The sequence below is a fragment of the Aotus nancymaae genome, unplaced genomic scaffold, assembly GCF_030222135.1.
Source record: "Aotus nancymaae isolate 86718 unplaced genomic scaffold, 86718_ANA_hifiasm-v0.15.2.pri h1tg000004l, whole genome shotgun sequence".
NCBI classification, from domain to species: Eukaryota; Metazoa; Chordata; class Mammalia; order Primates; family Aotidae; genus Aotus; species Aotus nancymaae.
In genome coordinates this window covers 6,686,406-6,692,659 of record NW_026988415.1, presented here as the reverse complement: position 1 = coordinate 6,692,659, position 6,254 = coordinate 6,686,406, and the positions used below count along the sequence as shown (strand labels likewise).

At 36.1% G+C, this 6,254-nt stretch overlaps 1 pseudogene; it reads right to left on the bottom strand.

The window, feature by feature from the left end:
* Positions 1-4,698: 4,698 nt before the first annotated feature.
* LOC105708776 (heterogeneous nuclear ribonucleoprotein H-like) lies at positions 4,699-5,962 on the bottom strand (annotated as a pseudogene).
* Positions 5,963-6,254: the final 292 nt, after the last annotated feature.

The following is a 6,254-nucleotide window of genomic DNA, read 5'->3' as shown; positions in this document are numbered from 1 at the left end:
GTTTATCCCAGCTCCCAGCCCATCTCTGCCAAGCAGGCTGCCTTGCTTCTTTTTTCTTCTTTGCTTTCAATGCTTTCCTGTCACTGCTCTGTTGAATTCCAGTGTTTTCTCTTTCACAATCTATTTAAAGTGTGAATATCTACATGCTATTTTGGTTCCATTCTGTGGACGCAAGCTGCATCTAGTCAGCCATCTTGCTCTGCCATCCACCATGGACATGTTAATAAAGCAATCTTACTTTGCTACTTTGATTAGTCACTTAGGGTAAATTTCCAAGTGGAGAATTGTTGGGCCAGAGGATATAATTATTATATCTACCCTGGTATACGTCACCAAATTATTTCTTGAAAGGATTATGCTAGTCATAAATAAGCATATTTCTTTTCACAGTCTTTCCAGGATTGAGACTTATTTCATTTTTTTTCTTCTTTTCTATACAAAAGGTTACACCTCATATTTGTTAAATATTGCATTTCTTTAACCCCTTAGCCAATTTGAACTTATTTGTTATGTATATTTACTATTTGTATTTCTTGTGAGAACTGACACTTCAAGTCAGTTGCTAATTATTCCCTGGGAAACTGGTGTCATTACTTACATTTCTTCATTCATGTGGTTCCCATCTAGGCAGTTGCCAGATTTACCTATTATACTTTGCATTCATAGACACGGTTTTAATGAATAACTCTTGTCCACTGGCTATTTTACTCATTAATTTGTCCCTGAAATGGAAGGTATGTAGAAGGTTGAGGACAAACAGTATGTAAACTAAAAAATGCTATTATTAAATAACTTAATAACTGATGAAGAGTAATCTATAGTCTGTGATTCAAGAAAATATAAGAAAAAATGGCAAGTTTGATGGGTTACTTTAGAGCTGAATATTCAGATTCAGTTCCCCTAGGTATTAAAGTATGCAATTACCTATTTGAAGTTTAGTTAAAATGAAGATTTCTTTGGACAATTTCAAAGCATGCTCTTTTTTAAGTGGTCTTAGAGTCACCTAGATATAATTGAAAACTTAGCTGTTTGCTATAAATATTTCATAAACAGACTTTTCTAGGCTATTCTGGCAATTGTGGTTAAATAGGATCAAAGTTTCAAACAATGTTAATATTTATGAATTTTGTAACTGATTTCAGTTTGTTTTATGAAATATATAAGAGTTAGGGGTTCTTTTATACAATATTCTGTATTATTATTAATTGTAACAATGTGTTGGAGGCATTGGGCCATAATTACGTTAAATAAAATTTTTAATTACATAAGGAAGTTTTGTTATTATGATATAATGATAACAAAACAAGTTAAGGCACTTAAACATGATAATATTCAGTATGAGGAGTACAATTTATTTAACAGTTGTTTAGCATGTACTCTGTGTAAGAATCTCCTTTAGGAGGGGATCAGCAGATGCTGGGATCTATTTGAGGGTGGAGGGTAGGAGGAGGGAGAGTATCAGAAAAAATAACTATTGGGTACTAGACTTAGTACCTGGGTGACAAAGTAATCTGTACAACCAACCCCCATGACACAAATTTACCTGTATAACAAACATGCACATGTACCCCTTAACCTAAAATACAAGTTTTTTAAATAAAGAAAAACATATCTTTTAGGCATTATGCATGTATTAATTCTTTTAAGACTCATGACAACACTTTAAGGAAGGTATTGATTTTACCTTCAATTTGAAGATGAAAAGAACTGAGGCACATAAAGCTTAAACTTGAGAAAAATATTACAACAGATATATTTAGATGGTGGGTATATATACAACCTATTCCCTCTCCATTTTTCTATTATATTCAAATTTTCTATAATGAATATGCATTCCTTTTATACTGGTAAAAATGGAGTATACTTTTAAAAGCATTTGCATCTTTCATGCTGCCAAGGGTACATGTTTAGCTTTACACATGTACACATAGAAGACACGTGTCAGTTTCAGCCATCCAGATGGGCATTTTGGTAGTCACTATCTGTATATTTAGTTTTACCCACAGGACACAGAGACAGAACAGTCAACATAAGAAAAAGCTGTCCTTTTTTTTATGAAATAATAAGAAAAAAAGATGTAAGACCTGATCGATCTCACAAGAGGAGTGTGCAAACAAACAGTCTCCTGGTGAAACCAACAGGAAAATTGTTATTAAGCAGAGTTTTTCTTGGAGCAAAGGAAAACAATAGTTTGCCGCACATGCCAGCTGAAAATATAGGATGTCACAAAGATTTTTTTAGCCCTTATGGTGATGTCAACTGCAGTGAATATACGCCCCCTTCCATTCTCAAAAGTGAAAGCTTAGAATTCAGAGTCTTTTTTTACAACACAGTTAACTCTAGCAAAAAGACAAGTGGCCACCTAAAAAGGCACACATAATGTGATAAAAACAGTTTCGTTCCATTCATCTGACAAGCAATTATTGAGCTTATAACATGCACAAGGACCAGGCAGTGCTACGTACTAAGAATATAAAGATAAATAAAACATGCTCCTTGGCTTCTCAAAGGTTTTTACCTCGTAGGGATACAGACATGCAAATAGTTCATTTTAGAATAATGGGGTAAGTGTAAGAGAAGCTTTCAAACAGCTGCTCTTTTTGTGACATGCAAGAGAAATTGGATAAATATATACCCTCAAGGGATTACAGTTGCTACTAGATACGAAGACCTCCGTTATGTGCTAGGCATGTGCCTGCTCTGTAAACTCTGTGAAGGCAAGGACCATGCCTATTTTGCTCTTCATTATATCTGGCCTTAAATGATAGGAATATCAACTTTGTTGCTTCCTTCTCCCATCCTCAGATGTTTCTACAAGAACAAGGGTTGGCAGATTATTGGTAAATCTGGCCCTGTTTTCATATGGTTTATAAGCTAAGAATGGTTTCTACATTTTAAATGGTTATATAAGTACCTATGTAATGACCTAGAGTTTTATCCCACAAACCCTAAAATGTTTACTATCTGGCCCTTTTACACTTAAAGTTTGCCAACTTCTGTGTTGGAAATTGGAAAGCAGAGATGGTGAATGGGTGATGAACAGCTCCACTCCATATTGCCAGTTCTTGCTACATAAAAGGAGTTGAATCTGTAGTAGAGTTAGAGGAATTCTTAACCAACAGTAAGGAGAAATAAAGAGAACAATATTGTCCCAGACAGCCAGTGAGTCACTTAGAAGTCATTGACTCTACATAAAGGCCTTGGTTAGACTGAGCTTTTTAGGTACAAGAAAAAGCATGAGTTATTTCTTTTCCGTATCTTTCACACCCGGCATATAAGGTCTGGCACATTTTAGGCACGCAGTAAATCTCTGATGGATGAATGAATAAATGAATTTATGAATCAAAGAGGAGTTTTAATTTAGTCTGCACTGAAGTTAACTATTCAGCTTTATTGCTTTTCAAGAATTACAAAATATGATAACTCTGACGATCTATTTTAACCTGATATCGCTAGTTCGCTAGTTGTGGCAAGTCATAATACCACCTTTCTTCTTCTTCTTCTTCTTCTTCTTCTTCTTCTTCTTCTTCTTCTTCTTCTTCTTCTTCTTCTTCTTCTTCTTCTTCTTCTTCTTCTTCTTCTTCCTCTTCTTTCTTCTTCTTCTCCTCCTCCTCCTCCTTCTTCTCCTTCTTCTGTTTTTAAAAGGAAGATTATTTGACAAGTTTCATGTAGTACAATCTACCTAAAAGGAAATCACAATACAATGAAAGATTAAAATCAAAGCCTAAGAATTTCATACAAACACCAAAACAAAATTTCTAAAGTATTGGTATTATACCTCTAATTATTTTCCTATCAACATAAATAAAGCTTAAGCATACATGCCCTACAGGTTATTAAATGAAACTAGAATTTAAAAAGAAATGCCAAAAATTTGTACTTTAATTACAGATACAGCTCCTATATTGAGTTTTACAAAAAAAAAAAAACAAAAAAAAAACATGTATTTCAACATACATCCAGACTGTGTTCAATGTAACATGGTATAAGGGCAACATCTAACTTAGTTCAACTGCTCTAACCAAAATATATTTACAGCTTCAGCACATTGTACAATATAACTAACTTGAAAAAACATGAAACTTTTTTTTTAATAGTTTTAGTTTACTCATCATCACTGTTAGATCCTAGAGGAGTGCTGTGTTCAAAAACACTGAGCCCTTCACGCCTGTAATCTCAGCAGTTTGGGAGGACAAGGCAAGTGGCTCACCTGAGGTCAGGAGTTCAAGATCAGCCTGACCAACATGGAGAAACCCCGTCTCTACTAAAAATACAAAAAAAAAATTAGCCTGGCGTGGTGGCACATGCTTGTAATTCCAGCTACTTGGGAGGCTGAGGCAGGAGAATTGCTTGAACCTGGGAGGCGGAGGTTGCTGTGAGCCAAGATCGTGCCATTGCACTCCAGCCTGGCAACAGGGCGAGACTCTGTCTCAAAAAACAAAAACAAAAACAAAACACTGAGCCTTAATTAAATCTTCAGAACAACCCTGATTTCCACTTAGATAGTAAGTATAAATCAGAAACTTGTATTTAAAAAACTGTTAAACTGAAGATTTTTCTTAAAAAAGGTTGACCAAAAGTCTGTGATCAGGATCAATTATATTCTTCATTCACCACTCATATTAGACATGTTAGAAATCCCTCTCATGCCGTTCACCCCAATAGATGCATGGTTTTCTCTACTGTAGTAGCTGCTGTTCATTGATCCTTGGCTACCTCTTCAATGTTTGATTGAAAATTACTGGAATTTTCCTGTAAAACTTGATGTATCCACTCGTACTGCTCTAGTCACCATAGCTGCCTCTGTAACCACTACTCAGCTGTTGGCTGGCTGGGCCACTGTAACTGAACTGGTTTGACACGCCCATGACTCCCATCATTCGTCTACCATAACCACCACCACTTGCTCCCATTGTAAAATTCAAGAATTCTATGTATCTGTATTGCATATTTACTTTGTCTTTTGACATAGTTGCCACAGCATCTTCTGAGTTACAAACTCGACATTTGCTTCACCAGTTACTCTACCAACAGGACCAAATTTAATATGTACTCTCCAGGACTGAGCAGTGAAAAAAATATAAATATAATTCTCAGTAGCTCTGTAAGGTAATCCGTACATGCATACACAGTGTCCCATTGTGCTCTGGAAGGTAGAGTCACCATCCTTATATCTATGATCAGACATTCCTGAAAAACAATAATTGAAGTTTCTTCGAAATCTATCTGACCCACATCCATAGCCATCATTATAACCATTATAATCATTATAGCCTCCATAGCTTCCACCATAAGCACCACATCTCATCCTCTCAAAGCCAGCTCCTCTGCTAATGCTGTTGTACCCTTTGCCAGCCCCAGGTCTGTTGTAGGGACCTGGCCCATGTATAGCCATAAATTTTTGTGAGTTCTAACTTCAGCTCTATTGCTCTTAAATATTTTTATATACATGTACCCTATTCTTTCCTTGTGTTTCTCTAGAACATTTTCAGCTATTTCCTGTAAAGCATATGGCCTCTCCTGTACTCTTTCCCTGGAAATCCACCATTAGTGTTATGCCATTTGGCACGATTTCCAACCATGAGAAGGACTGAACAATTTCTTCCTTGCTATGTCCAAAGGGGAGTACAGAGCCATCATTGGCCACATCAGAACTATCTGGACTACTATGCTTCAACACCCAGTCCATTTCAACATTGTCTGACTTGAAAACTGAAACATACCCATGTCCCATACTTTCTTTGTCTTTTTTCAGGGCCAATTTGACCTCATACTCTCAAGTTCAGCAAAAGTCCTATCACTTGGTCTGCCTTCTCTGGTGTAGATGAAATGAATACATTGAGCCCTATTTTAAATTTTGCACTCAGAAAAAATTGTACTGCATTTTATTGGCTGAGCAAGACCAGGGCAATCCCTGGACCTTCATTATGAATCCCTCTCCACCTTCATTGCCCAACATCATCATCTCTTACAGGATCTAACATTGAAACAGACTAGACACCTGACTTCAATGTGACTGGGAAGAAAATCTCCTTTTTTTCTTTTCCGTGTGTTCATGTTCATGTCTGTTGCTTCCATGGTAACCTAACTTTCATCTACAGTTTGTTTCATTCACCTTTAATAGAAACTGCTTTAATCTATGTGTTTCTTTAATTTTGATTTTATTTTAGATTCCAGGAGACATGTGCAGAACATGCACGTTTGCTACATAGGCAAATGTGTACCATGACAGTTTGCTGCACAGACTAATGGCA